At 41.1% G+C, this 23,449-nt stretch overlaps 1 long non-coding RNA gene across 1 annotated transcript in view; it reads right to left on the bottom strand.

The window, feature by feature from the left end:
* Positions 1-22,573, bottom strand: part of LOC116077394 — a 65,821-nt gene extending 43,248 nt beyond the window's left edge. The window contains exon 1 of the long non-coding RNA XR_004113231.1: positions 22,292-22,573. This is a non-coding gene — a long non-coding RNA (uncharacterized LOC116077394). The remainder of the gene's footprint in view (positions 1-22,291) is intronic.
* Positions 22,574-23,449: the final 876 nt, after the last annotated feature.

The raw sequence follows: 23,449 nt of genomic DNA, 5'->3' as shown, positions 1-23,449 counted from the left end.
TGAATGAGCAACAGTATTAAGTCCTAAGCCATCTTGCCAGCCTCCATATTTGTCTTGAATCAGTTTCCTTTCATTAGTTGTAGTTTTTAAAATAACATTTTATTTAAAATAATAACTCTGAGATGCAAAGCTAAATGTTTCAATACTGAAATTCTTCAAAAATTGAAGTTCTTGAAATAAATGAATTTATAACAATCCAGAAAACAACTTTAGTCACAGAAATAACAACTACTGCTCAAACACTACACCTTTCAGAAAAAAAGTGAGATGTCAGCCCTTAGCATCTTCTTTATTATCTCTGTGTTATCCAGAGAAGCATTTTCTTGGCCTTCCTGTCTTTAGCCATTGTTCTTTTGTTGCAGTAAACCTGAGTATAGTGGTTAAAAGCAATACTAGAGTTAAAATGGAGCAGCTGCTAATGGTAGAAGGTAAGTAAGAGTGTTTGCAGCTGGGTGTGATGTAGCCATGGTGAATAGATAAGAAAGAAAAGGAGAGCCTTTAGGAAAACAAAGTCAGTGTTGGCCGGCTCTGACTGGCTTCCAGTCCCAGGAAGCCCCATGTCCATCCCTCTGAAAAACAAGTACATGATCCAGGTACCCTTCACATTTGTTTACATCTGATCCCTCCATTCCAGGAATCAGAGCACCCCAGACTATTCTGTGGACAAGGAGCTGGCTCTGAGGTAACCAAGGAAACTGCAGTTACATCTTGGTAGCTGTGGTAGGAGTTAGCTCCCCATAGTCAATAAAGAGAAGATACAGTGCATGATGAACTTCTAGATGGTCATGCAAATATAAAAACAAGGACAATGTGATATAATTCACAGCTAACAGACCCAGTCAAGGTCAGTGGCTAGTGGACAACATCAAGGCTGAGGGCTTGCAGACATAGCCAAGTCTCAAGGAAGAACAAGCAGAGATGCCTGGGATATATGACCACCCTCCCTAATTGGAAGAGCAGTATATGAATAGTGCATGATTTTCTGGGTTGGGTCAGAAGGAAATGCATGAATAATGCAGGCCTCCATTGGCTCAGTGTATGATGAGCCACGGGAATTAGCCAATCCTAATAAAAATTATCCCAATTTCTGCCTAAGTGCTTTAAAAAGCCTCCAGACAAGGCATCCATTGGCAACTTCTTAAAGTTTCCTCCTACTACAACTCTTGGTCCTTCCTGCTATTTCCACTAAAAAGCTTGCTTTCACTTTGCTCTCTCTACTGTGTCCCCATCTTTAGCCATCATGGATGTGAGACAATGACATTGAGAGCCATTTCTGGTTGGCTTTTGATGACCTTTGATTATTCATCACCTTAGTCTTGGGTCAAGCTCAGTAGAATAAGAAAGACTATTACCCTCAAAGATAGGCATCATTTTGGTAAGCTGGTAAGCCAAGGAATTTAGGTTTTTTGTTTGTTTGTTTGTTTGTTTTTTTCCCGAGACAGGGTTTCTCTGTGTAGCCCTGGCTGTCCTGGAACTCACTCTGTAGACCAGGCTGGCCTCGAACTCAGAAATCCACCTGCCTCTGCCTCCCAAGTGCTGGGATTAAAGGCGTGCGCCACCACTGCCCTGCCTAAGCCAAGGAATTTATTAAGCCATGTTAACTGTGCATGTTAACTGTGTTCGCTGTGATGTCACAATGATGACATACATGAACCATATGCACATGTTTCCTCCCCTGTCAGTACCCTTCTCAGTCCCTAGTACACACTATTTATGAACTATTTGACTTTTTCCAATGTCCACAAATTTAAGGGAATGCAAGACACCGGTGTGTTTCTCTCTCTGGCTTGTTCCACTTAACATGATGATTTTGCTTTACATTCACTTTTCTGCCAATGTCAATATTGTGTTTTTCATGATTGAGTAATATACACACATATAGTACACATGACAAATTGCTTTGTCATTCAGGCACTGATGGATGCCCAGACCGATTCTTTAATAGCCATAATTAGCACAGTGGTGAGCACGATCAGGCAGATATTGCTTCTATGTGCTGACTCCATTTTCTTTAGTATCTAGAAGTGGCATGGTTGGATCCCAACATAATTTTATGCTAAGGTTTTATGTTTGCTTGGTTGGTTGCTTGCTTGTTGGCATTCTGGAGATCACACATAAGGCCTCAGGCATTCCAGGCAAGTGCTGTGCCATTGAGACTCAGCTCCAGGTCTAGTCTTAGAGTCCAGATTAACATCCATATCGTGTTTTATGCTGGCTATGCTGATTTGCATTCCCTAATCTACATCCTCATCAACAGTGCATTGCTTTCCACTTCTATCCATTTTCTTGGACAAGATGTGATTATTTTCTTTATGGCTAATACTCAATTGTGAGATATACTACATTTTATTTGCTTTTGATAGGTACTTACAATGATTATGTTGAGCAAAATAAACAACTCTCCAGAAAGAGAAACACTAAATGTTTTCTCTTACATATGATATATAAAAAATTATTACAATTTTTCAAAAGAGGACATGAAGTTTGGGAGGAGGCACAAAGGGAAAGAATCTTGGAGGAATTGGAATGGGAGAGATGATGATACATACAAAATCATGATACCATGAAGCCATGCAGCCATGGTGTATATTATGTAACTATAGTTTTTCCTCAGGACATGAGTGACCATTCTATTTCCATCACAGAGCAGATATAGCCTGAACCCAGAGTCATTGAAAACAAAGGCTCAGAATGATAGCATTAGACCTCACTCTACAGAAATGGTGATAGCTCTGTTAATAGTCCCTAGAACAAAGAAGAGGGTAGACCTACAGACTGTCTCCTGTTATCTCAGCTGATCTTCTCTCTAGGTTACCAACTACATGTGGTCTTGGAAAGTGCTGGATCACTCAGGTGGTGGAAAATTAACTGAAAACAAGATGGCATGACACAGTTTCTATGACATCATTGCACATGATGGTGTAGGACTTTTCAGTGATGTAGCTATCTATCTTTGAGTAGCTATCTTACTAGTCACTTGCTAGTAACCCCTCACCCATGCTCCTGCAATAAACCCAACTTAAATTCATTAGCTCACCACAATCCATTTGGGTGGAAATGCTCCTTGGGTCTGTCACTGGTAACCCATCTGAAGTGAATATCTATATATCTGTCCACATTTAGGAAGAAGTCACACAATAGCCTCAACAAAGGACGTCTGGTAAAGTTATTTTCTGGGAAACAATATAAAGACATGCAATACTGCCTCATTCATAGCCAAATCCTTCAGTCTAATGCATCTGTAATAGAGCTAACATCTTCATCTTCATATCCATTATTCTGGTTTTTTTTTTTGTATCTCTCTCTTAATTGGTTTGGGGTTTAGGGAAAAACATAGGTGATATATATATATATATATATATATATATATATATAGAGAGAGAGAGAGAGAGAGAGAGAGAGAGAGAACCCTTAAAATTCCAATAAATACCATGTGTTGCTGCCATTACTGGTGTTAAAGGTATTTCCAAGCAGGAATGTCAGAGGTTCTTACCTTCCTCATGCTCTAAGAAGACTAGAGTGGCACTGGGGTTGGGGCTGGCTGTTCCATTTAGCAATAATCAACAGTAGAAGTCAAAGAAGAAACTCACATGGTTCCCACTTATCTATAACCTCAGATACAAGAATCATAAAGCATAAAGCTGGCTTAAGGACATTTCTCAGAGCCATCTTTTGTTAAGTGGCCCAGCTAAATTTCTGACAATTTCTTGGTATTTATTTGGGGGGGGGAGGTGAGTGTCACCTTGTGTGTCCCCAGAACTTTTTAAAAGAAGATTGGGAAATCTAGAAGGTTGACCAGACATCTATTCTATTTTGGTTCTCCAAATCTCCAGCAGCCTGATGCTGTCTGAGCTGAGAGAAATGGGGCTATTTCAGAGAACAGCAGAATGCCAGTGGCAAGGGCTTCCACGTGTCTATTTCTGGATGTCCCCTGATGCTGTGTCATTGGGAGAGCTGTGACATCACACTTTCCCCAAAGCTTGACATTACAGTGACTCATAAAAAGTGTCAGCGGTGGCTGCCAGCCTCACTTACTACACACAGACAATGGAATCACACAAAGTGATTTGCACTGGAGTTGGGTGGTGACAGGAAGGTAAAATATCAGGACTAGAAGTGACCTAAGTTGTCCTCTAGCAAACTTATGGGTCTTCACTAGTTTTCCTGTTACTGGGATCCAGACTGCTGGTCTATCTCCAAGGACAGGGTGTTCATGACCTCCCTCAGCAACTGGATACAGATTATTTATATCACAGTGATAGAATATTTAGGCACAAGATTTTTTAACAGGTAATGTCATAGGAAGCCTAGAAGGAGGTGATACTGGTGTTAGCTTGTGGCACAGGCAAATAAAGACTAAAGACTCTAAGTTTTTCCATCTTGTTGGACATCTATGATGATTTTATTCATTGAGTCGAGCATCTTTCTCCTCAATGACTTTAGGACTATAGCAAAAGAAAATCAAACAGTGTTCTCCTGGTTCATCAAGGTGGAAAACCTTCATCTGAGAACCAGAAACTTGTCCTCAGACTCAGTGATCAGAACAAGATTATGTGTCCATCCCTCAACTGTTTACATATGCTGCCATTTCACTGTGAATTATGCCTAGGGTCTGGGAATACTGCTGTCCAAATAAATAACAGTGAAGAAGAATGAAAAATGGCCACTAGGTCTGGGCAATCAGCCATGTCACCACAGCAGCCCAAGCCCTTGTTTGAACTTAAAGATTTGTATAATACTGAGTTCGATATTTCTTTCTTCTCACCCTTTTGCTGTGGTGCTGAGGGTCAAGCCCACAACTTTGTACATGCTAGGCAAATAAATGTTCTATCACTAAGCTACATCCCCACTCTTTGTTCTTTTCAGACAAGGTCTCACTATGTAAATCAAGAAGGGCACAAACTCACAATCCTCCTGCTTTATCCCTTTGTGTTAAAGGTTTGTGTCGCCATGACACCCAGTGACTACTCTTCTAAATGTGTTTCCTCAGCTACCAATATCAGAGATACTCTGATGACCACACAGAAGCACATTTCCGTATAGCAACTTATTACATCTTCAAACTGACCCATCCTGTAAAAATATACAGTCCCCTTAGTTCTGTGACATAGTGAGCTCTGGAAGGGGGTGGTTAGGACCCAGTACCCTGCTCTGCTATTTCTGGGCTGGGTAACTTGGGAAAGTCTTTAAAACCTTTGTCCCAGCCTCCTCATCTGCACCATGAACACAATGGTTGCTTACCTCTCAGGCTATGGTAAGGATTAAGAACATACAGAAAACACTTACAGAAAAGTCACTGTCATGTGGCTGGTACATTGAATTGTCTATTAGTATATAGCAATTTAAAAGTATTGAGTTGTTTGTCTCTGTCAATATTATATGCATCTGTCACAAAGCAGAAAGGAACCATTACATCTAGACCTCAGCATTGTGTTCTTGATCTGGCATCAGGCTGTATTTTTATAGTTGATAAAAAGGACAGAGAGAGAGAAACTTAGTCAAAAGGCTGAGCTTTAACTCTACTTCATGACATATCTAGACTGAAGGTAAGCCTGTCTGTCACTCCAGGAAGCAGAAGTACAGAGAAGAAGTCCTGGCTGCCCAGCTTGAAAGATCACTAGACCTTCCATCACCTGTTAACTTGATCATCCTTTCCACTGCCACCACTTGTAGCTATCCCATGAAGTGACCTGCTCCATGAACCCCTGTCAACTGTGTTCTCACAGGGCAGTGTCGAGGCTGCATTCTGTTCATCCAAAATTCACATGCTGAAGTCCTAATGCCCAGTATCTCAGATTCTGACTGTATATAAAGACAAGGTCTTCAAAAGCTGATTAAGTTAAATGAGCTCATTGGTGCAAGCCTGGATCCAGTCTGACTTTGTCTTAATAAGAATACCTTTGGATGGAATGAGACAGCAGGAGGCTGGGGATGTAATTCAGTTCAGTGGTACAATCCTTGCTCACATGAAGGCCTGCAGAAAGGGGAGCAGAAATGCACATAAAGAGGACAGACCTAGCAAGGACACTACCATGAGAAGGCGGCCTCTGCAAGCCAGGGAGAGAGGCCTCAGAACGAAATCAATGCTGGCGATTGGTCTTAGCTCCAATTTCAAGAGCTATGAAAAAAAATTCATGCAACACAAAGCACCCTGTCTGTGGTGTGTTATGGTATAGCAACCCCAGGAAGCCAGTACATGGGACCTGAATGACTCCTGTTGCTTGAAGTTAAGAACCTTGTTAACCATCCACTACCTTCTCCACCACTTCTACCATCATCTTATCAGCTCTACCATCACCTCCACCATGATTTCTACTACCACCTCTTCCAATCCCTTTTCCACCTACCCCTCTTCATCATCTCTTCCACTCATCCTCCACCATCATCTCCATCACATCCTTCACCTCCACCAGTGCTTCCTTCATCACCTTTACCAGTGCCTCCTCCACCACCTCCTCTACCACCGCCTCCACCACCTCCTCCATCACCTCCACCAGCACCTTCTCCATCACCTCCACCAGCACCTCTTCCACCACCTCCTCCATCCCCTCCTCCAACACCTCCTCCAGCACCTCCTCCATCAACTCCATCAGCACCTCCTCCACCAACCCTCTGCTATCACATTCCTTACTCTCCTCTTATCTACTTCTATACACATACAGCAATTGTAACAGTCATTTTTCAGCATGGCCACCCTGCTTTGCCCATCATAACCCACCCCAGAAAATTGCTGCTACCAGGAAATCTACAACAGAATCCTTCAGGGGGTTAGTTAGTTAAAGGGAGCTGTCCTGGTCTCTATTTCTGGGACTTCTTACCCACCTTCCCTGGTGTTGCTCGGCTACTAAATACTTGTTAGTGTCATGGCTGTCTTCCAATGGGACTTGCTGTGGGGAGTTGCAGAAGATGTTTGTTGTTGCTTTGTTTTGTTTGTTTGTTTGTTCCCTGGACTTCAGTTTTCTCTTCAGTCCAGCCAGGATCATAAACCCTAAGATTCTTTTAGTGTCCATAACTTCTCTAACTGGAAGCAACTCTACTTAGAAATAGAGTATGCTGTCTGGCTGGTATTTATCGAATTTCAGATTTCACACTTGATGAAGACAGTGCCCTCTGTAGTCAGGAGGAGTGCAAGCAGGTAACTTAGAGGGAGAAGCATCCAGCAGACAGACACATGAACTGACCTGATCCATGAAAGGTGATAGCTATCTTGTAAGTAGCTAGTCCCTCTGCCCTAATAACACCAGATAGCTTCTCTAAGGCCTCCTGCTCCAGGGAGTCTGTCCAGACAGAAACGGCCTAGTTTGGAAACAAGTGTCCAACACAAGAAGGTATACAAAGCTGGAGCTGCCTGATTGGCATCTGAGAATGAAGGCAGAATGGAGGGTAGAGGCTGAAGTATGTGTCTTAAAGATAACTCAATTGACTCACCCGGCCACACAAATATGGTCTCTGACCCCCCAGCCTCCCCTATGACCAGGGCACAGTTAAACACTGTATAACTGTCCATCTGCCCAATGGGTAGAAAGGAAGAGGGACAGAATGCACAATGAAAAACAGGAGATAAGGGATTTAAGAGAGTTAGGGAGTTATCTGTGAGAACCACCAACTGCCTCAGCTCACACAAAGAAGTTATCAGTAGCTTTTGGCTAATCTTAGTCTTACTCCAACTCTGAGTATATCATATGATTTTCATTCATGTTGTATTTTTCATCATAAAAGCAAGAATACACTTTGCCTTTGGCATAAAATAAATAAAAGATGTACAAATGGCATCATGAAACATGGAAGAAGATGCATGTACACAAAAGTAACACTAAATGGATTCAGTTGTGTGTGCTTGTACGTGTGTGTGTGTGTATGTGTGTGTATGTGTGTGTGTGTGTGTGTGTGTGTGTGGTTGTATACATATCATATATATATAACAAAAATAATTAAAGAAGAGGCCATAAATTTGGAAGGAATAGAAGGAACATGGTAAGTCTTGGAGAGAGTTGAGGAATGTATAGAAGTAATAAATGCAGTACTTAGCACTTGAGAGGCAGAGGCAGGCAGATTTGTGAGTTCTAGGCCAGCCTGGTCTACAGAGTGAGTTCCAGGACAGCCAGGGCTACATAGAGAAACCCTGTCTTGAAAAAAAACAATAACAACAAAAAAATAATAAATAAATGCAGTACTTATGTATGAAATTCTCCCAAAAAAATAATTTAAAAATATATAGTATGTTACAAAATATAAAACACAGAAGGATAGCATGCTCCAAGGGAGGACTACTACTGAAGCATACTAAAATCCAGGCTTATTTATTCATTTTTCATTAATATATTCCCTTTTTTCTGCTTCCAGTCAATGAGTATGTCCCAGGCTCCATGATGAACACTGAACAAGATGAACCAGTTCCTCCCTGACAGGAGCTCCCAGGCCAGCAGGACAGAACAAGAAATAAAACAGAAATAAGTGGTTATGCAGTTCTAGCTTTCTAAATCAAATGGAGGAGACAGTCACACATTGTTGCTATTTAAATGTCTTCAGAAAGGGTAGTCAGACAGGTGGGAGATGTCTGACCAGCAAGTAGTCAGCTAGAAGGAAGGCTTCCTCTCCCAACTATGGTAAAGTTTTAAGTGGCTTGATCCTGTGATGGCTGAGGCAGGATAGAAAGTCAGTTTTATCAGGGATGTAGCCATGTAAGGTTACTCATGTGTGTATTGACTATGGCCATGCCCACAATGGCAACACTAATGGGACTCAGTGGTAGTGTAGAACATAAACTTGAGAGGAAGATGGGGGTTGCATTGGAGAGAAGTTGCAAGAGAACGTGTCAGGTAGATGTGGTTAGGGTGCATTATATAGATGTACAGAATTCTCAAAGAATGCATCTGAAATCTATTTTTAAAAGGAAATACCTAATGGTTGTACATGTTCTACAGTTCTGAGAACTGAGCTGCATTCTGAGTTGCCATCCACTGAGGTGGGTGTATGATGATCCCAAACGAATCAGTCCTAATTTATTAGATTTCTATTTGCCTATTGCAAGATGATTCAGCTATACTCACAGGCATGTCTATATATTTATTATACTATAAAGTATACATCTATAGTCCCTATAAAAGCGATGTATACAGAATTCATTATGAAATGAACTTAGGGGAACAGACACAAAGATCACAGTAAACTTCTGGAGGGTAGCCCATGCTGGGAAAGAATTTCTCCTTCCAGAACCTGGTAGAATGCATCACTCCAATGTCAAGACCATCTCGGCATTGGCAGCCTGCAAATTCTCCTCCCCCAGCCAAGAGTATATTTCACTAGCATGCAAGCAGGAGTGACAGAATGGGGTTAGGACAGAAGAAATGATGTGGCTTTTTTTTTTCCTTTTTCTCCCTTTAAAATTCCAGTCTGAAGTACTGCAGAAGAGAAGGTTAGGAATCAATGGTGGTGGTGCTCTGGGATGAAATAAACAGAATATACTTCTTCCTATGCAGATGTGGGGTCACTGGGAGCACAGGGACTCAGGGATTAGAGGAAGGTACTCCATCAGAATGCCCAGGGCTGGAGATACAGCTCAGGGGCAGAGAACTGGTCTAGCCTGTTTGATGGCCTAGGTTCAATTCCCAACACTAAAAAAGAGGAAGAAGAGAAGATTATAGAAAACTGAAAATGTAACTCAAAGGTAGATTACTCGTCTAGCATGCACAGAACCCTAGGTTTAATAACCCTTTAATGCCTTTTAATACTTCACAAAGAAGGAAGAGGAGGGGAAAGGGGATAAATGAGAGAAGGAGGGAGCAGTGGAGGGTGAGGAGGGAGAGGAAGAAGAGGAGGGAAAGAAAGAGAGGAAGCTGCTGCTCAGATGACAGATCAATTCTTGCAGTAAAATTTTCATCTCTTCTTGGTCTAATCATGACATTGCTCTAGACCTTGGGTGCCACCCAAGGAAAACAGAACAACTGCTTCCTCCAATGACACGGACTGTATAAATATGAAGGATGCATATTGTAGGGAAACAGCTACTGAAGATAAGCGCCTGTCCCTGTTAGCAAACTAGAACTTTTATTTAAAGTCTCACCTTCAGTAAAGCACCTCACACCAGGAGTAAGCTGATGTCTCTAGGAATTGCTGTAGCACGACACACTGTAGGCCTTTGTAACCTATACGGGTTTACCATGGCTATAGTAATTAATTTAAATTTAATTATGATTATGATCATAATAATTATCATAACTTAATTAATTTTTTCCTTGCCTGTTTGAGACATAGTCTCAGTTTGTAACCCAGGCTGGCTTCCTGAGTTAATTATTCTGCTCTGAGTGGTTGGATGAGTACACGAATAATTAGAGAAACAGATGACCGCACATTTCAAAAGTCACTCACAAGAAGTCTCTCCACATAAAGAAATTAATCTCCAAATGCATAAGAAACTAAATAATGTCTTTTTTTTTTAAAGTGGACCAAGGATTTCCATAGACATTTCACCTAAGAAGATGTAATAACCACCAAAAGGAATATAAAAAGGTGTTTCAGCAAAAAATTGAATGTGAAAAATCCTAAAGGGATAGGACCACTTTATACCTCCAAAATAAAGGGCATTGTTTAAAATGAAAACTAGAAATAACCAGTGACCATGAGCATGGGATAAACAGGAGCCCTCGGCCTTGGAGGGAATGCAAAGATCAGAGCCACTGTGGGAAACTCGAGTTTCTTAGAAACTTAAAAACAGAACAATAATAATTTGTTAAAATGATATGACAAACTGCTCTCAAAGTTCATATTTTTATAATCATAAATTAGCGCAACTCTCAGTTCTCATCAGAGAAGTTTCTTTCTGAGTGGATAGAGATTAATGCAGAAACTCACAACTGCTCAAAGTCCAGAGGATAAGTGTCAGCGGAATGCTCAGCTAACATGGGACTTCTGTGTTGCATCCACTCTCCACAAGGCTCAGTGGGCTTCATAGAAGCTGGGAGGATGGAGGTTAGGGAGGACAGGAGCAAAAGAATATTTTCTGATCATTACATGACCAATGCTCTCAGACATTCACAATCACTTCTTGCACAAGATCTGCACAATATCAAACCAATCAGCATTCTAAATGAGGAGTTGCTAGCAGCCAATGGCTTTCAGAGAGAGAGTTGGTTTTCTATGGAGTGTGGCCTCTGGCAGGTCAATCACCTCCCAGGGAATGGCTCCATACCAAGAAGAATATAGATAGCAAAAAATTAGACTTGCTCTATCATCAATTTTTTAAAAGTAGAACAAAAAGTTGGTAAGGGGTTGGGAGGTAGATCTGAGAGGAGTTAGGGAGAGGATCAGTGAAGCAGATGTTATCAAAATACATTGCACTCATATGTGAAATTCTCAGAGAATTTGTTATATTTTGAATATTTAAAAATAGAGCTACTTACTATATCCCAATCTCAATTCTGAATATTTAGCCAATAGAATTAAAACTAAGAGTCTCAGGAGACTATCTTACTCTCATATACATTGCAATATTACTATCAATAACCAAGAAGTGGAAGAAACATTGATGAAGACAGATGTTCATTGCTGGAGGAACGGATAAAGAAAATGGGGTATATAATGAACGAAATAATATTCAACAATAAACAGCAGGGAGTCTGGCCGTGTTCTGAAATGGGTTGAGCTTTGTGGATACTAGGCTTGATGAAATGAGGCAATCTCAGGACAACAAATAAGACGTGATTCCATCCCTATGTGCCATCTAAAACACCAAACTCACTGGAACAAGAGCCAAAAATGCCATAGGGGTGGAGTTCTGCTCAGAAGACATTCATCCAAGTTGAGCCTCTGAGTAAAGATGCTGTGCTGCTCACTTAAGATGTGCACAAAGGGGGCTGGAGAGATGGCTCAGCAGGGAAGGGTACTTGCATCTCTCCCAGTGGAACAAAGTTCAGTTCCCCCCACCCACTCAGGGAGGTTCACTACAGTCTCCACATTTCAGCTCTAGGGAATCTGGCTCCTTTTGGATGTCACACATTCCTCTGCACAGATACAGACAAGTACACTTGATTAAGAATAAAAGAAACCTCTAGAAAGCTGTGTTCAGAGGAAGAGTCCTTGTTATACATATTTTACCATAACAATGAAGTGTTTTAAAACAGCCTTGGCCATATTGCTGCCCTAGTTTTTTTGAGATCAATTACTCAAGCTTTATTCTGTCTTTTGTTCAGCACAATGCCTCTCTTTGGAGATTTAAAGAAAACAAGGTCCTTCTAAGGAACAATCTAGAACCACATATTGCAGTTGCCCTGCTTTGGAACCAACAATCATAAAACATCAGCATCAGGGGGCAAAGCTGTCTTCAAGTTTACAAATGAGAAACCTGGGAAGCAGAGGTAACCAAGGTCCCACTGCAAGTTGGTATGTTAAGAAGTAGCTGAGCTCCCAACCCTGAACCATTGTCCAGCTTAGGGATGTTGTTCAAAGCCAGGTTGTAAATCAAACCACCAGGGAACACAAATGAGACATGCAACTGAATGTAGGAGTTGGGTGAGCGCATGATGTGCATGTGTATTTGTGTAGGCCAAGGACAGGACAATCATGGGTATTGTTTCTCAGGAGTCTTGTTTATTATTATTATTATTATTATTATTAATGTTTCTTGAGACAGGGTGTCTCAAGCCCAGAGATCATCCTGTATCTATTTCCCCAGAAGTAGGGTTATAAGCACACAGTACAACAGCCAGCTTTTTACACAGGTTCTGAGACTCAAACTCAAGTCCTCATACTTGTCCAGTGAGTACTTTAACCACTGAGCATCCCCTTAGTCTAGCATGCTCTGTCCAGTAGAAAACAAAAGATATGCTGGCCTGGCTGACATGAGCTCAAACTGTTCTCAGTAAGACCTACCCAAGGATGGAGGCATCTCATTCTTTAAACATCTGGACAGTAGGGACACTCACCAATAGCCAGCCCCCTGTTCCCAATGAAACATTTGCAGATGCCTTATCTCTGAGGACTTCCTCTACCCACACAGCTTCAAGACACACTCCCAGCCTCCCTCAGGTAGGGAGGAGTGAGTCATCACTTCTGGTTTCAGGTTTGCCTCACAAAATCAAGGTCAAGGTTGACTAGAGATACCCAAAGTGGTCCCTGTAGGGCTTACCTTTTCCATTGTCTGGAAGGGTCTGCACAGAGGTGGTCATGATAATTATTTCTGCTAATTTAATAATCACAAAAATCTCTGCTCATATTGAGGGAACACAAGAAGAAGGAGAAGAAAGAAGAAGAAGGAGGAGGAGGAGGAGAAGAAGAAGAGGAAGAAGAAGAAGAAGGAGGAGGAGGAGGAGGAGGAGGAGAAGAAGAAGAAGAAGAACAGAACAACAACAACAACAATAGCAGGAAGCAGCCTGTAGGTTAAATTCACAGTACCAAATATAAATAAAAGCTCGTTTTGCTTTGTTTTGTTTTGTGGTACCACATTTTATGTCCCCTCTGCATATTTAGCTATCTCTCCACCATGTCCATGCTGGGCAGAAGACAGTAGCCACAGGACAGTAAGTAGGGTTGCTAGGAGTTATGCTTAGACTTCTGGGTCCAGAAGGCTCAGACGCTCTTCACCACCAGTCCACAGTAGGCCAGAACAAATCACCTGGTTTCTCATGTTCTCCTTTTGGTTATGAAGAACTAAGAGATGAGGCAGGGCACAGGAAAGCTGTCTTACTTGGGAAGGTGGGAATGTGAAAACACACTTTGAGCATCATTCATTCTCCCCTGCTTCTTCCTGACTGACATTTGACTCTCTGATATCAGTAAACAAACTTGTGCCTTTGCTGTAATTCTGATATGCTTTTCCCACTAACCCTCTGGAAAAGGCTTTGGGCTCAAATGTGTCCCCAAGTCTGAGATTGGGGATGAAAGACAGGGTTAGGAGTGCCATATATTGTAAGATATATATTATGTTATATATATACATATATATATTATAAGATATATATGGCATTCCTCAGCATGCCCCTATTCTAGGAAGGCAGGTCTGTGCTCAATAATTAAAGCTTTAAAAATTTCTAGAAGAAAACATGGATGAGATCAATCATTCTAACCTGTCAGGTGGGACAGGCACCAGAGTTCAGGTCAGCCCAGGATTTGCTGCCAAATAAGTTAGTTTGTTTTGTTTTTCCTTCATAAAAGCAAAAACTTTCCATTTCAGAGCTTTGTGGATTTATGCAACTGTAAAGCCAGAGGCTCTGCCACAGGAAAATTAACTGTTTTCTTTGTGCCTCCATTTTCTTGCGTGTAAGATGTGCAGAGGTATCCTTACGTCACATAAGCTGTATGTGGCTTGGATTAAGTACATAAATGCACAGTTGTCAGTCTGAGTAATGAACTGCTGAAGGTAAACTCCAGACACTGTCAAGTGCTGGATGTTTATCCTTTTGTCTTTCCCACAGCCAGTATTCCATAATTCTAAATAGTCAAGCTATATTTAAACACTAAGTTTATCAGTGGGAAAGATTGAAGTATGCTCAATCCTTTGCAAGCATTTGCCTGGTGAATTTTAAAGAATCAAATTCTTTTTATTAGAGCCCATAATAGAAAGCTGAGCATCTCCATATGGGGAGGTCAAAAAAGATTTCAAACAAGAATTGAGGATTAAGGTAACTTTAAAAGCAAGTGGGATTTGGACACATCAAAGGAAGGAAAGTTTGTCCATTAAGGAGTAGGAAGAGGGTTAATTCTAGAAACAAATCAATCTGATCTCAAATACGGCTTCAGAATTTTGGAGCTATGTGGTACACAGACCAGCCACTTAACCCCTTCAGGTTAAAATAGCGGTGATATTAATATCTACCTTTCAAGATCAGGGACACTGAGATAGCTCAGAAGGTAAAGGCGTTGAATGCGTGCATTTGTGCAAACACACACACATGAATAAAAGTAAGTCAAAGTTACTGGGAGCCTGAGAAATTGTGCCCATAAAGCACTCAGAATGATTGTGAGCAAGTTCCCAAGGTATCAGCCATCAGACTCCACCGGAGAAAAACAAACCCATTTGAGGCGGCATTAAGAGAATTCTTCCCTCAGCCCTCATTACCCACCCAGATGCAGATTTATACACCGAGTTTCTGAGCATCCTAAGGCCAAGGCTGACAAGAAATCACCTCTCTTCTTTGACAAGGGGTTGCTGCTTTGGGCATTGGCAAAATGGATGCTACCCACCAGCATTTTAGATGCTGAGACTGTATTCTCAGAAATTATGGTGAATTATCTTAGAGTTCACTTTAGTTCACGTTTTCTGTGTCAAATGAAGAATTATAGACCACAGAGATTGGTATTCTACCTTGGGTATGGCTGAAAAGAAAAGTCATAGCTTAATGAAACCAGCTGTGGTTCCTTGGAAATCCATGCAGGGATTTGGGAGTGGAGTCTTTTTCAGGTGCATTTGGCTCTTGGTATTTCCTACAAAAAGCATCATTTGAAGATGCTTTCTAACACCATCAGCAATAAAAATTAATACCTTTGTTATATAATTTTCTACTCTTTGGTATTCACCATCCTTTTCTTCCTATCGTCTTATTCATATCCTTCTCCAGGGCCTCTTTTTCTCACACATACACATACACTGCCATCATCCCCTGGGGGTCTGTAAGAAGCAGCGTGCTTGAGCTACAAGCTATCTAGCATTGCCCCCTTCCCTGTGTTCATGGGTATTCCCTCCATTTCTTAGAGGAAAGTAAGCAAATTTGCCCATGCTATTATTATCACCACATGGCACCAAACACAGGGAATATTACTGGTGCCATGTAATAATATAATAATGGATATATACAAGGATAAATAATATCCCTTATCAAGTTGATAGAGCAGGAGTGTGCCCAGCCTGCAGCCTGAATGAGACAGGTGACTGACAAAGAGCTTAGCAGGAAACCATGAAACAATGCCATGGCCCAAGATGTCAATGCAAGTATCGCATCTTTTATAGCAATGAAAGTATTGCATCCTTTATAGTGGGTGCTTCTCAAAGGTCAGAAAGCACAGAGGCCCTGTTGATAACCTGTACCCAGCACCTCTCCCCAAGAGCCCAGATGGACTTTTTGCTAAATTCAACATGACATGCCCGTGGCAAATTTCACAATAGTGCTATTGTTTGCACATTTAATCTTTGTTGCCTTCTGCTATGATAATCATTGTGGTAGTCTGAATTATAATTATGCCAGTTCAGCTCTCTTAGCACAGTGCTGTTCCCATGTAAAAAGCTCTACATTGACTATTTAACATGTCTTGCTGATTTAACACTTGCTATTACCTTATTTTAGTGACATTACCATGCCCATTGTGCAGATGACAAAATCAAGGAAATCCACTATGAATGCAATTTCCTACAGCCACCTACATGACAAGTCATCATTCAGACTTACATTATAACTTAGGTCACAGCTCTGGTATTCTAAAATGCCTCTGTTGTGGAAGGAGGAGCTCAGTCAGTCATGGAGTGCTCACTCATCATGCTTGTGGCCCTGTACTCCACCCATTATAAGGCAAAATTAATGAGAAAAGTGAATGTTCAAGTTTAAAATTTTAAAGTAAAATTACTTTTGTAAGGGAAAATTTTAGCAAACCAGTTCATGCTTTAACATAGTCATAATTAATGAATATTTATTTGTTTTGTTCTGTTTTGTTTGCTTTTGCAGGAAGGTCTCACTCAGTGGCCTCAAACTTGCAATCTTCCCACCTCAGTCTTCCAACTGTTAGGAGTACAGACATACACCACCGTGCCTGGCCAGAAGTAATGCTTAGAAGATCTTAAAGGAAACAGTTTCGAAGTATTGCTCCACAAAATCAGAAGGATACATGTATCTTGAGTTGTGTTCTATTTTCTTTTCTCTCCCATCTTCTGTTTAAATGAAATTAACCAAGGATACCCACCAATTTTTTTTTTTAGGGTAATACAAAGTGACAAGTCTCTGTGCCTCCAGGTTTAGGGTAGTCTCCTGCTTTAGTGTGAAATGTCACTAATGTAGAGAGAGGAATGTGATGGGATGTGCCATGCTTCCTTTGATACCCCCACCAATATATGCCCATCCATATCCCATCTGAAGCAGCCAGCCTCAGACACATGAGTTTCTGATGGTGAGGGCAGGGGTGATCTGAGATTTTCCCTGATGTATGAAACATGACTCCTTCTCTAAACCAGGAGAATGCTTAATAGAGCCAGCATTGGCTTGAGAACAAGACCTTAGGAAACTACAGACCCTGAGTTCAGATTCTAAGAACCCAACTCTTCCCACCCTAAGAGACTTCTATGGCTAACAGTCCCAAGGCTAATGTGTGCCCTGCCCTGTGTCTGATGACTTTGAGATAGGCCATGTCCCCCTTGTGCAACATAGTTTGATTAGCTCCTTGTTGACTTCAACCCAATGTATAATAGTTTTATCGCTGCTCTATCCTATTCTCCTTCACACACAAACAGTATACAAGATCCTATACTATTTAATAAACTTGCTTGGCATAAGCCATCAGGTTATGTATGACCTCCTAACCTCAGTTTCCTGTCTTTTTTATCTTCTCATCTCATGTTTCACCTACTTAGGACTCTGCCACTGATGAACAGCTTCCTAGTCCATACTTCCTTACTCTGATATTCCTAAGCCTAGTATGCTAATGGGCCTTTTCAGTTCTCTAAGCTTCCATGTCCACAGTAATTATAGACCAGAAAGCTGCTTCTTACTCACTGAGGCAAAATGCATCCTTTCTGTTATTCAGACGAGAGGGACAGCCCAGAAAAAAGTAGCATAAAAAATTATTTTTATTTTCATTGTGCATATTCATTATACCTGCTACTATATTACATAAGGAATTTTCATTCAAACATATTGTACATTAAACGTACTCTTATATTTTTCTCTTCCATCTCCATCCTTCCCCCTTTAGTGCTTTTATATGAAGGGAACTTTTTGCCTACTAGAAAGATTTACAAAGTGGGATGCAGGATTAAGGCATCTGGTTTGTCTCATCTCAGATCTGTCACCAAATAGCTGACACCACACACATATTATTCCTTCCTCTGGGCCTAGATTTTAGTGCATGAAGAGTATGGGTGTCTTTTTGAGTGACTGCTTTGATAAAGGACACATGATAAAGGCTTTGGCTGGCCCCCAGTGTACTGCAAGTTGCAAAATCTCAGTAGACCAAGGCATCCTTTCCTACAGAAATGTTTTCAGCACTGTGGACAGCAACAAATTCAGCGGACTGAAAAACTATGGAATGGATTTGTTTGTCTGTGCAGGGCTTTCACCTGGAGAAGTAGCTATGACTTCATGCCTTCATAGTCAAGATGTCAATGGAAATGTTATAAAATACCAGCACTTGGATGGACTAGGGGCTTGTCTAGTAGAACTCCAGAGCATGAGCATTTCCAGGGAAGTTATGTGGTACTTTAAACTAATAAGAGTGTGTTCCACATTTACTGGCAGGAGACCTTGCAGTCCCTGGGGTCTTTGTGGTCCACTGAGATGATACAAACAACAGGGGGAAGGCCAGCCTCACATTTCCCTGTGAGCATATGCCCAAGGAAGTTGCTTCAGCCTGGCTTTTGATCTGGCCTAGTTTAGAAGATGAATCAGCAGCTTTCCACAGACTATGAAAAAAAAAAAAAAAAAAAGCAACTCTAATTTAAACCCTTCTCCAGCCATACCTCTCCCTGCTCCATGACCCTGGCTCCTTGGACCAAGGAGCCCTTACAGGAACCCGACCCAAGAGAATCTGTACCTCACATTTCCAGTTGTTTTCCTTGGCCCTCATTTCTTGATGAACAATCAATTGTAGTCAATTACAATTGGAAGCTGGAAGCTAGATTGCTGGGAGAGAGAGGGTTTATGAGGGTACACAGCAAGTAGGGGGTGAAGTAGGAGGGACCAGCAATGGGGGAGTGATGGTATCACTCTTTAAGACTTTCAAGTCACTAACAGGTGAGTGGTGAGACAGCTTTAAGATAAATATCAGCCAGCTTGTGATTATGCTATTACTAAACTTAGCTGTGGTGAAAAACTAAAGGAATATCAAATACAAATATGGTAAGGGTTTTGTTTGTTTGTTTGTTTTTGTTTTTGCAAGGGGAATAAAAGACAATTTTTTTCTGGAGTCAAACATAAATGACATAGCTTGGTTGCCCCAAATACCACAGTCCAACATGGTAACAGTCTTGGGAAACTTTTATAGTAACTGAACAAAGGAAGTCATAAATCAACACACTTTTTAAAATACTCCAGTTGGCTATTTACAGCAAAGAGGAGAAATCTCTGTTAAGGACCTCAGATGCTCTCTGATGGCATCCTTAGCCTTTCAGTTGGTGCAAGGTCAGAGTCTGAGCAGTCTAAGAAGTATGGCGAATTCTACCTTTAAGTAGGAAAGAGGGTTACTGTAATCAAGATAACTTAGCTCCTCCTTGTGTTCTTGGACACATACACACATGCATTGGTTTATTCATTGAGCAGGTTATGCGTGGCACACCCTACTATGGTACCCTCAAGGGATATGGAAAGATCCAGGTTCTGACCTTTCAATACCACAGGCCACTAGCAGAGTTTAATATATAAATACAGTAAAAAGTGATTGTTTTTTCCTTACCCTCCACATCCAGTTTTCCAGTAAGTCTGATAGAGTAAATAATAATAATAATAATAATAATAATAATAATAATAATAATAAAATATGCATTGTGTATGCTAGGGAGGTGGTTCACTTGGTTAAAGTGTCTTCTTATCAAGCATGAGGACCTGAGTTTGGATACCCAAAGCCCAAGTAAAAAAATCAGCGTATATTGATGCATGTCTGGACTTCCACACTATGTGATGGAAGACAGAGAGACAGGATGCTCCCTAGGAGCTGGGAGCCAGCTACCCTGACCTATACGGTGAAGTTCTGAGCCAATGACAGCTGTTTCTTCAAACAAAAGGTAGAAGATGCTCAAGGACCGATGTCTGAGATTGTCCTCTAACCTCCACTCATATGCTTATACTTGCAGACACACAGGAGAACACACATATGAACACCAGATATGCCCACCAAAGAAAGAAAGAAAGAGAGAGAGAGAGAGAGAGAGAGAGAGAGAGAGAGAGAGAGAGAGAAAGGAAGGAAGGAAAATAGAAAGAGAAAGAAAGAAAAAGAAGGAAGGAAGAAGCTATAGAGATGGTTCTGTCCACATGCATTATTATAAACACTTTACCCATGTGGTTTCTATCTGGATCACTGGCTGGAGGCATGTAGGAGAGCATCTGAGGTACTACCTTCCCTACACTGTGATTCAGATAGAGACCACATGGGCTAGAGCATTTATAATAACGCATGTGGACAGAACCATCTCTATAGCTTCTTCCTTCCTTCTTTTCTCTTCCTTCCTCTCTCTCTCTCTCTCTCTCTCTCTCTCTCTCCTACTCTCTCTCTTACTCTCTCTCTCACTCTCTCTTTCTCTCTCTTTCTCTCTCTTTCTCTCTCTCTCTCTCTCTCTCTCTCTCTCTCTCTCTCTCTCTCTTTCTTTCTTTTTTTGGTGGGCATATCTGGTGTTCATATGTGTGTTCTCCTGTGTGTCTGCAAGTATAAGCATATGAGAAATACCAAGAATGAGCTACTGATCTAGACACTAAACAAACAAAACAAAACATTCAAAACCTTGCCGCTGTCCTATTTAAAATGAGCAGATTTCTGAAACACTTAGAACTGAATGAGATGAAATGTCCTGCACAATTTCACCCTGTCGACTTTACCTCTGTCCTTCCTCATGATCACCAGGCTGTATCCACACTGGCTTCCTTTGAGCTCCTGTCATCTGAAATATTTGCTTAGCTCTCCCTTGTCACTTTGGCACATGTGTCACACTCTCCTGGTGCCCTACCTCTCTCCACACTCCCTTACCTTAAGGTTCTCTCCTACCCTCCTTGGTTGGGTTTCTTCATGAAATGCTTTATTTATCTGGGGACTAACTTTGCTACCACTTCATCCTTTGCAGTACTTAATGTGGAAGGAAATCCATTATGAAGAGGCCAGAATTGGAGCCAGTTCCTACTGGGAACTTTTCAAAAGCATGGTCCAGAAGTCTCTAGTAGGCAGCCAGAGCACTCTGAGCTGAAGCCACAGAACTGCAGATCTAAGTTTTTTGACCAGGACTGACCTCTAACCAACCAGGACTCTCCTTATTTGCATAGCCTAATCTGCACAGGTTGATTTGCATGGCCCTTATTTGCATGATAGGAATAATTGCATAAATGGGAATAATATGTGCAATGCATCATGCTAACCACAAAACTGCACACCAGGGTTGTACGCCTCCAGAAGGCATGAAACATATTCCAAGAAAAATGCACACAATGAATCTTACTCTAATGGAAAAATTACATCTCACGTTCAGATACACACACACATACTCAACATCTCCTTACACCACATTGGACAATATCCTAGTTATTCTCTAGAACGGCACCCCTGTCTGTCTCTGTCTGTCTGTCTGTCTATCAATTCCTTCCCAAGGCCATAGTGTAAGGTTATTATACTTGTAGTATGCTTAGATGAGAACAGAGGACCTCTGACCTGTGTGTTCTCCAATGGCAATTTGTATATAATGCCATTTTTTTCTGAATGAAATTTTTAGGAAAGGTTGTTTATCCCAAACAGTAGACAAGAAACACAGAAGGCATCTCATAGCTTGTGTCACTCACTCAAAGTGTCAGGTCACCGAAATAGCCTTGTCATGGCAGGTTTAAGGAAACAGCTATAATTTATTGGTTTTTTTTTTTGTGGGGGGGAGGTGCTGAGTAGGATGTGTTCCATTGAATGCATGAAGGTCAGAGGTCACTGCTCCAAAGTAAGTTCTCTCGTGCTAAATTATGGGATTCAGGGATTGAACTCAGATCATCAGACCTGCATACAAATGACTTCATCTTCCTAGCCATCTTGCCAATACAATTTTTACTTTTTTAAAAAAAATTGTATTGGCATATATAGCTTTTATATGATACCAATAACACATAGATAAGAAGAAAATAAATATAATTCATAAATAGTTCTGGAACATCATAAGAAGTATTGATCTATGCTCGTTACTCACTCTTAGAGATGTGTGCACTGTGACTAGATGCTTGTAGACATATGTGGATAAATGTGAGTATATTCAATCAAAAAGGAAAATGTTTATACATGTACATGAGCTTATTTCCATTAAAATCCCTTGAAAGCAACCACCATCCAAGAGAAAGCTTTTCTCTAGCTCTCTGGTGCCTGCAGTGTTATTGTTCAAGCATCCAAATCAGGGAGAAATCCCTCTCTTAAGATTAAAAGTTACCTGCAGTAGGAGCCATGAAAGTGATTCTTGCCTTTAAGCAAAGCTTCTATGTTTAGAAGCATTGACAAGCTCATCTCCTCCTCCATCCTCATAGAGACAATCTTTCCCATTTAATAGGGACTCTCAGCAATTAAACTCTTTTGCAACATGAGGTAGTTAACTTTAACCCATCTAAGATAAAATTCTGTCTCTTTGGGCTCAAAGAAGAGACAAGAATCTAGGACATTATACTGGGCATTTGTTAAAATTTTTATGACACATAGTTTAGGCTGGCCTGCAACCTAGTAAGTAGCTGAGGACAAGCTTGAACTGCTGACTTTGTGCCTTCACCTCCCACATTCTGGAATAGAACTCAGTGCTTTATGAATGCTAGGCATTCTACAAACTGAGAGTGTTCACCTTTGATGTTACAAAGACATTGGAAAGGGAACCCAGGAAAGAGTCCATCCTACACCCCACACAGATACACAGATAGGGAGAAAACTTGCCCAACTTTTGACAAAGAGTTTCCAGTAAACATCTCTCCAGGACCTCTTGCTCTTCCATCCTCCACCTTAAGCTACTCCTTCTCATTCATCACCAGACTCAGATCAAATTTCCAACTTATTAATCTTTTGGAGTAGTGCTGTCTCAGCAAGAAGCCATCAAGGTGACTTCTGAAAACCCAGGAGAGGACAAAGGAAAATTAGAGATGGGCAATCAGACAGAGAACCAGGGAAGCTCAAGTTGGATGCTGAAGCAGAGAACCACACAGAGAGGCTGGCAGGTTAACATCAGTCTAGGAGAGAAAGGAGAATACAGCCACACAGCCACTCAAAACCACAGTCCATCAAACCCCCTTGCTGTTCACCAACCCTCTACAGGACAATCCCAAATATAAGACTTGACATTGGGCCATTAGTTTTCAAACTATGGCATATAGATGCCAATAAGTTCAATAAATTCAGAAACTCTTTTATCTAAAGTTTAGCTAAAACTTTGTGTGATTGAGGCTGCCTGATATCCAATCTTAAATCAGATAGTATGTTCTTGACTTTGAACTATCTGGACCTTCCTGTTTCTAGAAGCTAGAGTTTGGGAGATCAAGAATAATGACCCAGAGAACAGTAGTTTGATTCCATTTGGACCAGCTTGCCTGTTGTGGTCTTTGATTAGGTA

Source organism: Mastomys coucha, unplaced genomic scaffold (assembly GCF_008632895.1).
Source record: "Mastomys coucha isolate ucsf_1 unplaced genomic scaffold, UCSF_Mcou_1 pScaffold5, whole genome shotgun sequence".
Lineage (NCBI taxonomy): Eukaryota > Metazoa > Chordata > Mammalia > Rodentia > Muridae > Mastomys > Mastomys coucha.
Note: the sequence above shows the minus strand (reverse complement) of the source record. Positions and strands in the feature narration are given on the sequence as shown.